Consider the following 11381-nt stretch of genomic DNA (forward strand, 5'->3'; position numbering starts at 1 on the left):
AGCCAGGAGTTTTGGGGGAAGTGTTTGAGATGCTGAGGCTGAAGGCAGGTGGCATGAGTGAAATGGAGAGAGAGTGTGTGCTCTCTGCTGGGAACCTATTTGGCAATATCACGCTGCCTGACCACGAAGGACAAGCAACGCATGCACTGGTGTTTATGCTGGCTGGAGTTACAACACGGTGGAAACAAGTTGTGGCTTACCACTATAGCGGCAATTCCACCAAAGGCGCAGTTTACCGGCCCATCATAGTCAGCATTGTTGAAGCAGCAGCGTCTGTGGGGCTTCATGTGATCAACATCACCACAGACATGGGGAGCCCCAATAGAGCAATGTGGAAGTCCTTTGGGGTGACCTGTGACAAGCCATGGATCCAGCATCCTGTTGAGCCAAACCAGCGCCTCCATTTCATGCCTGACGTTCCTCACCTCATCAAGAACTTGAAGAGTACCATTATCCGTGGTCACATCATCACCATACCACAGGATGTGGTGGAAAAAGAGCAGCTGGCCTCCAATGAGGTCTCTGTTGCCCCCTTAAAGGATCTGGTGTCCTTCCAAGAGGGCATGGCACTTAAGCTGGCACCCAATCTGTCCAGAGGTGTCCTTGAGCCTAGCCATTTCGAGAAGATGAAGGTGAGTTCAGCAATGCACGTATTCAGCAAATCAACAAGTGCCGCCCTGAGGTATATGGTGGAAGAGGAGCAAAGACCAGAGTCCTACCTTACAACATCGTGGTTTTTAGAGAAGATGGACCACTGGTTTGACCTCATGTCGTCCCGCAATGTTGTTACTGCCCTCAGTCATTTCAAGATGGAAGAGTATGAAAAGGCCATCAGCTTCCTCCGCGACTCGATCCATCTTTTTCAGAGCCTGAAAATCGGTACCCAGGGCAGCTGGAAACCTGTCCAGACGGGACTGGTGATGGCCACAACAACAATACTGGAAGTCCAGCAAGATCTGTTGAGAGAAGGGCACAAATTTGTTCTTACAAGCCGGTTCACTCAGGACTGCCTAGAAAATACTTTTTCTTGCATACGTCAGACGAACTCTGTCCCGACCCCTGTGGAGTTCCACTATGCACTAAGGGCTGTCACTGTGGGGCAGTTCCTCTCGACAACACATACTGGCAGTTACCTGGATGATGCCTCAGACAACTTGGCAGACTTCCTGGACCCCCAGAACAGCAGCTGCAGTGCTTCTGAGGTTGTAAGAGTGGAGCAGCTGTTAGACCCATCACCACCTGACTTGACAAAGACCGAGTCCTGTGTCCTCTACCACCTGGCAGGATACATAGTGAAGAGGGTCATCGGTTTCTCACTCTGTGGGGAATGCCAGTGTGCACTGGTTGAAAAAGTTACCAACACCACAAATGAGAGAGCTCTTTTACTAGAGTTAAAAGAATTTAAAAAGGGTGCATTATGCCGGCCATCCGATGAAGTGTTCACTCTCCTGCGGAACGTGGAGCAGCTGTTCCGTTTGCAGACGAGTGATTCCCTCATGGAATCCTCCAATGTAGTGGCATAGCTGGAAAGAGAGGCCATGAGTCTGGACAGCAACCTTCCCTCATGCCATGAGCTGAAGAAAAAAATCCTGTCGACATATATCAGGCTGAGGTTAAGGATTCAATCAAAGTGCATCAGGGCTGAGAGGAAGATAAACAACCGAAATAAGGGGTACCTTGGCAGCAAGAGTCAGACTAAGAAGGCCATTTCAACACAGCAGATTTCCTCAGCAAAGGTCATAACATCTAGGCCTCTGCAAAACACCCTACTGGTTGCCATGGATGTATTTGGCCTCTCCATTCCCGGCACACCTTCCACAGCCTCCAGTCTCCACTCATTTCAGCAGCCATCGCCAGCAGCCATCGCCAGCACCAGCCGCCACCACATGCAGCAGAGCACAAATCAGTAGACAAGTGCTGTATTGTAGGTCAATGTGTTTCCCTACTCATATAAGAAATTAGTCACACTGTTTAATAAATATTTTATTCAACCTTAATGATCCTATAGAAGATTTCAGGCAGTTTCTCTTTTTTTTTTAAATAAAATATTTTACAGTCTTTTATTTCACTTTGTGAAAAGTTTCTGGCTTTGTTTAGGCAAAGATGCACCTTACACTTTTCACAGTAGACATGTGAGAAGAGATTGTTGGTGCAGTGCTTGCATATGTCAGGTCTCCCATGTTGGAAAACGATCAATGCCACCCCATCTTACATAAAAAATAAATAAATAAATAACACTAATAAAAATAACCCATAAACATGCAGTATCAAATTTGATACACACATTTTTTGCTTGATTAAACTGTAATATAGAGAATGAATTATTAGGTAATTATGTATTGTTTCATTACAGAAACTATTCATTTGAAACAATTAGTAACAATAGAAAAGTTATTCTTACTGTAACTTCTTGAAAATGAGCAAAGGTTTTCCTGCAAATCGCGTGTGGATGTTTTAATGACGGCGACCATATTAAAGGCCAAAAAAGCTTTTCTACCACCTGCACTGCAGTAGAATGATAATACACTAAATGACAGAAACAGAATACATGTATCAGGTAATATACAACAGGATTTTATGTAACGTTAAAGTATTGATCATGTTGATAGGATAGACGTCTCAGAAACTTGCGTAGCGAATATGATACAAATGGAGATAAGTTCACAGCTGGCAAAGTCAAGCTAACAAACTAGCAGACAATCAGTCGTCTACCAAGATAAAAAATATATAGAATTAAGTTTTGCATATACAAATAAGATAAGTATATGCATCATAAAGGGCCTCTGATAAAATATAGACAGTGGACCATTCAACATTGTTAGTAATTTAATAAACTTACCTCAGAAGTTAGCCTACTCCATGGCCAGCAATGGAAATCTCCACGCGTTGAATGCATTGTTTCGAACTTCCGGGAACTTTACGAGGCTGCATACCCCGGAAGTAGGCGGCAAAAAGCTTTACAACGGAGTCCTATGGGAGTGTCGCCACTCTGTTTTCTCTACCACTCTGGATCACGGCAAACAACATGAGGGCCGATTGTTGGTGTGAGGAGTGTGTCCCAGATCAATCCAGTGCTCATCTGCTCCAAATCAGGATTGTGACCTTGGGCCAATTAAGTGCACTTTAATGCAGCTGACTTGACTGATTTACAATTTACTTCATAATGATTTGAAATGATAACGTTTCATCGGTTATGACTTTGCATTTCAAAGATTCATTTTAAACAATACTACAGTTTAAAATATTGAATTGATAAAAATGTCTGTGATCATTTAACCATAATCATGCAACATTTTATTAATTTTGTTTATCATGGGGCAAAATGTTATTAGTATGCTGTAATCCAAATCTTCGGGATGTGATGCTTTGTGTGAGGAACTGTTGTTGAGTGAGATTTAAAAGTTGTATGTGTATTTATGACAGTCTAATGGGGGCAGTTTAAGGGTATGGTCATACAACAACGATGTACTAAAAACAGACAACAGGGCTTAATAACACAGAGAAGGTAATCAACTGAACAGAAACAGGTGAGGGGAAAAAAAGTTTGGAGGGGACTGACAGCAAAGATGACTTTTTTGTCACTTGATTCTCACTATATATTCACCAATCAAACTTCATAAAGACTATTATAGGAAAATGTGTGATGAGCACTTAACGATGCTTTTCTATTTCATCCCCAAAAATAAATAATAAAAATAAAAACTGTTAGTTTTGCAGGCCCAATTTATATCTGTGAACTAGTTAAAGGGATTGTTCTCCCAACAATGAAAATTCTGTCATCATTTATTCACCCTCATGTTGTTCTAAACCTGTGAGTTTCTTTCTTCTGCTGAACACAAAATATATTTTGAAGAATATGGGTAACTGTAGCAAGGTTAATTGTTGTGGGAAGGAGGCGGAAACCGGCAAACGTTGAACAGTTTAATAATAAAACAAACACAAATCCAAAGTAAAAGCGGCAGCCCCTCACGGACGACTGCCTCGCACACACAAACAAAACAACATAAATACAGGCCTGGTACTCACTGTCCTTCACTGTCATCGCTCCTCCTTTTACGCTTCCGTAGCTCCTCGTGAGATACGAGGCCGATGTGTCGCTCATTTGATGCTCATTATCAATAACGGCCCTCTGCCTCGTCCTGCTTGCCATAGTAACCAAACATTTTCTGATCCCATTTGACCAGACTATACGGACAAAATACCATGGAAGTCAATGAGGACCAGTCATTACCGCCATTCTTCAAAATATGTTCTTTAATGTTCAACAGAAAAAATAAACTCATACAGTATTGGAGAGTGAGTAATTGATGACAGAATAAAATTTTTTGGGTGAACTATCCCTTTAAGAGCATTTCTGAGAAGATTTACACATACAAATATTGGAAACATGATGACTGTAAAAGATGAAAGCAGCTCGATCCAGACCTACAGGTGTGACATTTACTGACTGTTGACCGGTAAGATCGTCAGAGGGTAAAGAGTATAGAAGAATGGAAAGACTGTGTCAGTGAAGGTGGTTGTGAATGTGTGTAGATGTTTGTTAGTTACAGGGTCAGAGAATGACACCGTTCCTCTGTCATAGTCCAGATCAACTCTCACACGCTCAAGATCCTGTTCAGCAGGAAAGCCAAAACGCTCACCCAGTCCGTACTGCACCCAACAGATATCAGTGTTATTGAAATCCCATCCCTTCCTCTGGTTTGATTCTGAAGTTACTCCAAGACTCCAGGCTGAACTCTCTTTAACCTCCACATCCCAGCAGTGTCTCCCTGAGTTAAAACCCTCTGAACCCAGAATGCACTCATAGATATCAAATCTTTCTGGATTATCAGGAAGTGGTTGTTTGTTCTCACTCCATCTCACAGCGGTCAGATCATCAGACAGGACGAGACATGGATTTGCAGTGTTTGGATCCAGAGTCACAGGAGCTGATGAGACACAATTAACAGCTGCTTTTATTCTGATCTTCATATAATGATCAAGAGTGAAACCGTACACATATTATTATGAATTATGACACTCACCCTATTGATCAAACACATCATACATTTTCCTCTAATCAGTGTCAGTGTTTTTAGTTTCACACAATTTTTATCATCGGTGTGTAATGGCATCAGTGACAAACATCAAATGTGTGATTCAAACGTGTGTCTCATCAAGAGAAACTGATATTTTGTAAAAGTTTAAACCCCAATCAGACAATCAGAGCTGTAGAGATGAAATCTGTAAAAATTATGTTCAGCATCTGATCAAGTTCATTAAACTGGGTCTTAATGTGTGTGTATTTGTTACTGTCTGATGTGTCTGAAGACTGTTTGACTTAGTAATGAATAAGCAATCATTTTAATATTTTAAGATGTAATAAATCTCTGTGGTGTGAGTAACTGAAGCAGGTTCTTCTGGTAAACACATCATTATCTGAACAGACCCTCGTCATGTTTCTGAAACATGGAAAAATTAAGATACATGAGGTAGCACTCCTAGAAACCCTTTCAAAAATGATTCAGGATTCATGAAATGCTATGCTTGAAAAATTCGGAGGTTCTCAATTATACCAACAAAAACAACTTAAGAGATATTTTCTTAAATCCCTTATGGAGATTAAAAAGATATCTCCATATATTAATGATAACTATTTCACAAGTTCACACTTACATATAATTAAATAGAGTAAAGGTCGTATTTGCGTATTTGGCTTGCTGTCCAAGGGGAGGGCTCCGAGCTCGGAATTTGGCCCGGACCCAGAGTACTCCCCCAAAAAGCAAATGAGCAAAGAACAGACAGCAGATGGATTGACTAAAAGACCCATCAAAATGAGCGCCGAAATTTGGCAGACTGGCATTTCTGGAAGAAGCCTAGTCGTTTGACTGGGATGGTCAATACAACCTTCGACGGGAGCAGGTCTTGGCGTCGGACAGATGGGCCCTACCGGCCGATGAATGAGGAAGAGCATGATCTTAGCCACCCAACCAGGGGAAATGCACTGTCTGAGAAAGGCAAGGCAAGAGAAAGGCAAGGTTGCTCGGCCAAGAGGCTCTCGCAGCATTCGACGGGAGTTCAATACTCACGGCATAGGACGGATAAGCCTTGCTGGACAGATAAAGTCATGTTTGCTCAAATCTGGAGGGCTCTCGCAGCATCCAACGGGAGATCAATGCATAACGGCATTGGTTGGGTAAACATCGCCAGCAGTCGAAAGAGAAAGCATAAAGAAAGCAGTCGCTCGACCAGTGTGGGCTAGTAAGCCGAGTAGGGTTTGGTAGGCCTTTTTGATGTGGAACCGATTGGTCCTTATATACAGTAGCTTTTGAAGCTCGATGGTGTTTTTAAGCCCCCAATGGCTCCTTAGAGGCAGCTAACCCTACCCTCAACCTTAAACCTACCCATCCACTCGCTGCCTGGAAGGCACCGTTGGGGGCTTAAAACACCAAACACCGCTTTTGAATGTGTCTAATTGTAGGAGAACAGATTTGAGGTGTTATTATTGGAAACAAAAGCATGTGACAAGATTGTTGTCATCTATGAATAGTGGTTCAAAAGGGGATTTGGTCTGAGAGCTTCTGAATTGGAGGGAGGCGAAATGATATTGGATATTGGATTGGTGACTAGAGGTTGAAAATATAAACAAAATTACCTTTTTTTAACTTGGTCTGCTTTCTTTGTTTAATCAAATAGGAGATTGTTTCACTATCAAGTACAGATAAGGCTGAGGTGGTGGGGTGGACTTTTGGGTTGAATTTGGAAGTGATAGTGAGTTCAGAGCATCTAAGAAAACCAAAAAAAGTTCAAATAAACAGCATTGAGTGTGGGGGCAGTAAAACATTTTGTGAGAATGTCATTTAACATTTAGTGTTATGGGTTGTCTGGTGTAGGATTGTTGAATTCCTTTAATGAAGGAGGTTTGTAAATTTTTATCTCGGGGCGGGAGTGCCATTGTAACGAGTGGGCATTCAGGCAGGCAAAGGAGCAGGGTGAGAAGCACATCCAAATGCAGTTAGAGATTTATTAAAATAATCCACAAGGTTGAAAACACAGGGAGCGGGGGGAAACACAAGATTACCCAGGATACAAGCAAACATTTAACGACTCATAAACACAAGTAAAACACAAGGGCTATTTATACGCAAGACACGACAAGCTTCAACAAGGTAACAAGGGGGCATGTTAAACTGACATGAGAACACAAGAGGGTAACCAAGAGAACCGACAAGACACACCTGGGGAGACCAAACAACATGAAAAGCAACAAAAAACTACAAAACATGGCACAAGATAGGACATAGAAAAAGTCCTCACACAAGACAAGAGAACACAGGCTGGGACCATGACAGAGCCCCCCACTAAAGTAGCAGATTCCAGATACTCCGCAGGAAACAACAGTTTAGGAGGGTGGTGGAACAGAGGCGGAACAGGGGGAGGGATGGAGGGCCAGGCCAGTAGAACTGGATACTGAGGAGGATCAAGGACCTAGGGTGGATCAGGCAGAACAGTTGGACAGGGATGAGTGCAGGGACGGCCTCCTTGGCTGTGCATGGGTAGCCCCCTCCCAAAATCACACTCAGATGTGGCGACCATCTTGAGACGAGACTCAGGTGTGGCGACCATCTTGGGACGAGATCAGGTGTGGCATAAATGTGCATGGGTAGCCCCCTCCCAAAATCATACTCAGGTGTGGCGACCATCTTGGGACGAGACTCAGGTGTGCAACATAAATGTATCCTTTGCTGCCTTTGATATCACACAATCCTGTGCGTTTCATTCTATGACAGTTAAGTTAGAATTTTAAAGATGGCATCCGTTTGCTGTTCAGTTAGGTTCAGTTTAAGTTCAGTGTTGTCAGGTCTTGTCAATGTTATGGTTGTGTTTGCTCACCTGCCTCTTTTAGGATTTTCCTGTGGATACTATTAAAGATGGTTTTTCTTCGTTGTGTATGTTACTACAGTCAGTGTGTGACAGAAAACCTGACCAAGATAAGATAAGAGGCGAAAGTTTTCTTTTTTCTTTTTGTGCTTGTTCCTGTACACCAGCCAGAACACAGTAACGAAAGCACAGCTGTTCAGGAAGGGGCCTCGAGGGAGCTTCGTGGAGTGGGTGCTGGATTCATGTGGATCCGCGCTGACCATCTGAGCAGCGGATGACAACGCCAGGCCCACTCCCAACCCAGTGCCCAGCCAGTTACCACCCCGCTGGTAGGAGCTACAGTATGTGCCCACCGCAAATGGAGAGAACACCTTAGCCGTGATATTGGAGCCCGTGGCTCTCCACCTCATCGGATCTCTGTCACCATCCTCGTCTCCAGTCGTCCCCAAGGTGACGTTGAATATCTTCACTCCATGGCTCCTCCCTCAAGCCTGGGTCTCCATCCGCACGCCCCTGTTGAAGGCCATCCCCTGGATTCATCCACAATCCTCACCACCCTGGACTGTCTTGTTATCCATCCCCCTCCCAGATCCCCTTCCTCGACCCAAAGCCTTATCCTGTCTCACCATCCCTTCGCCCACTCCTCTTCAACCCTTTACCATCCCCTCGTCTGCCCCTTGAGCACCCACCCTCTTTCTCTTATTCTTTCAGGCACGGTGCCTTGGTGCCTTGGTGCCTTCCGGGAGGGGGCATACTTTAACAGTTTCCCTTTATTTGGACTTTGTGTTCATTTTACACCGTCTAATCTGTCGTCATGGATACTAATGTGATTCATTATTCAGTTCAGGTGTGTGTCTTTAATTATTCTCATTTAAGTGTATTTAAGGTCCCTTGTTTTAGTTCAGTGGTGTTGGGTCTTGTCATTGTTATGGTTGTGTTTGCTTGCCTGCCTCTGCTAAGAATTTCCTGTGGATACTATTAAAGACTATCTTGGATCTTTATCTTCTTCGTTGTGTGTGTTACTACAGTCAGTGTGTGACATTGTTAATACAAAAGTTGTCAATACAAAGACATACAAAAGTTTGTTCCTAAGTTGTTCCAGCTTTCTGAGGAGATTATAAAATTAATAATTTTCTTCATGCACTCGAGAGACTGTCAAAAGTTCCTCTAGTAAAACCATCATAATAGAAACTCTTTGAGGAACTTCAAAAACATATTTAAGTTCCTTGAGTTCACAATAATATATCTGAGCTTCAGTGTTTCAGTCTGAAGAATCACAAATGGAGATTAAATAATCTTTTCACTTTTACACTGCTGAGTTTTTTCTGGCCTTGAGTAGATGAAGAAATGAAAAACATTCTCAAAAAAGAGTTGATAATATTAATTATATACCAGAACTACTGTAGTATGACCTTAACTTACTACAAACTTACTACAAATAATATGGTACTTTTGTGTCATAAAAAACCTGTCCATCATGTGTGATTTCTAGTGTGTGTGTTTAACAGCACAGATCTTCTACAGACTCACTGTTTTGGACGATGTCCTGCATGTTTTTCCAGACTCTGAATGGCAGGTTGCCCAAGTAACGTGGCACATGAATCAAAGCTCCAGAAGCCATCTGTGGATCCGGCTGTGAGATCTGGACTCTGGAAGAACATTCAGGAGTCAGAACTGCAGTGGCTTTGGATCAGAAGCAGAGATACCAGAGACACCAGCATATCACTCACCTTTGCATTGAGAATGGAAACTCCTGCAGAACAAACACACCATTTATCATCAAGAACTCAATCAATCATCAATCAATCAATGATCTGAAATCAGACCTTCAGAAAGCAGACGTCATTGGCTTTCATTATCTCCTCCATGTCTTTGATTGTGTGTGAAAGAGCTGAGATGTGTCTGTTCGTCTCCTCCAGCTTCTCCTTCATCATCTGCTTCTTCTGCTCCTCTTCCTCCCTCAGTGCAGTGATTGTAGCTTCTTCTTCATCTCTGAGAAACTGATGAAGCTTCTCAAACTGCTGTTTAATCTGACGCTCTGTGTGCTCAGCTTGAGACTGAAATCAAATCACATTCACTTCAATCATCTCAAACACGCAACTTTTTCTGGTGCAGCATGAAGAGTGAGTGGGAAAATGTGGGATAGTTAACTACAGCTTTAACTTTCTGAAGTACTAGTACTGTTGTAGTTGAGGTTCTGTGTCTGTAGGGTGAAAATACACATTATCAGTCAAATCCTCTCCCCAGCTCCACCAACATAATTTAGGCATCTCGTTACCATACTCGTCTTCCAAGCATTAGTAGTCCCACTGGGGGATATATCTAAGCTCAAGTTGAAGGTGCTTCCTCGAGCCCATCCACTGCGGACAGCAAGCCAAATACGCTTAACCTTATTGGCTTTTTTTTTTTTAGCAAAATAACTCATGAATCACATTATCTGCATTCGCCCAAACTAATTAACATACATGAAAATGCGTAAGGTGAGCGCTAGCCAGTGGTATTAGTTCTGGCACATTAGTCCTGCACACTGCTGAATAACCACCTGACAGAGGCGTCTGTGCTTGCAAACTTGTAAACAAGTCAAAAGAATCAGCAATTACCTTTATGAGTTGAACTGTTTTCTCAAACTCTTCTTTAATGTTTTCTATGTGTTTAAGTTTCTCTTGTAATGACTTCAGTGCTGATATGAGCTCCTCCTGGAATTTAAAGATAAAATCTATAAGACACAAGAAATTTCTGTAATATGATTTTATGTGTAATATATAAGCTCAAACAAGTGTTTATCCCCATCTTTAAATCTCTTACCTTATGTGATGGAACAACTTCACTGATGGGTCTGAATGTGTGATTGACGTGTTTATGCGAGTTAATACACACTACACACACAGGCTGTTTGTCCTCCAGACAGAAGAGTTTGAGTTTCTCACTGTGTAAACTGCAGAGCTCCTCAGACCCTGATGAACGCCTCTCATTTCTCTCCTTCAGTAACGATTCACACAAGTTTTTTAACACAAGATTAAGTGGAGGATCATCTCTTGAGGATCTTCTCCTGCAGACAGGACACTCCTGAGTTTCCTTGGTTCTCCAGAACTGTTGAAGACACTCTTTACAGAAACTGTGACTACATGATAAAACAACAGGATCCTTGAAGATTTCACAGCACACGGTACAAGAAAAATCATCTTCAGATAGTGAAGCCATTTTCTCTATTTGATCTCCAGCAATCTGAACTTTACTTTCACTTTCTGAAAGATGTTTTCAAAAATTATACCACAAGAATCACAAAGATCTGGTGTTTGTTTAGAACTTTGCAAAAATCCTCATTGAAAGTTTTTCTCTTCCTTCTTCATTGATTGCTGTTTTTGTTGTTGTTTTTTTGCTTTTGTCGAGAGAGAAGAGAGTCAGTGTAACTGAAAGAAGTCAGACTCTTCCTGGTAAGTGTTGTAAGAGGGTGGCGTTCCTGATCACCTTTGGGTGTGTTAAAACAGGTCAGACATGAACATCAGGATTTCTTCAGGTAA

The 11381-nt window shown here is 42.3% G+C and overlaps 1 pseudogene across 1 annotated transcript; it reads right to left on the bottom strand.

Moving 5' to 3' along the window:
* Positions 1 to 4364: 4364 nt before the first annotated feature.
* LOC308695641 (E3 ubiquitin-protein ligase TRIM39-like) lies at positions 4365 to 11061 on the bottom strand (annotated as a pseudogene). The gene is made up of 6 exons: positions 10666 to 11061; positions 10461 to 10556; positions 9687 to 9917; positions 9591 to 9613; positions 9391 to 9509; positions 4365 to 4928 (listed from the first exon to the last, which is right to left on the bottom strand). The product of its transcript is annotated as an E3 ubiquitin-protein ligase TRIM39-like (transcript).
* Positions 11062 to 11381: the final 320 nt, after the last annotated feature.

This window comes from Scardinius erythrophthalmus (assembly GCF_964197995.2).
Source record: "Scardinius erythrophthalmus genome assembly, chromosome: 9".
NCBI classification, from domain to species: domain Eukaryota; kingdom Metazoa; phylum Chordata; class Actinopteri; order Cypriniformes; family Leuciscidae; genus Scardinius; species Scardinius erythrophthalmus.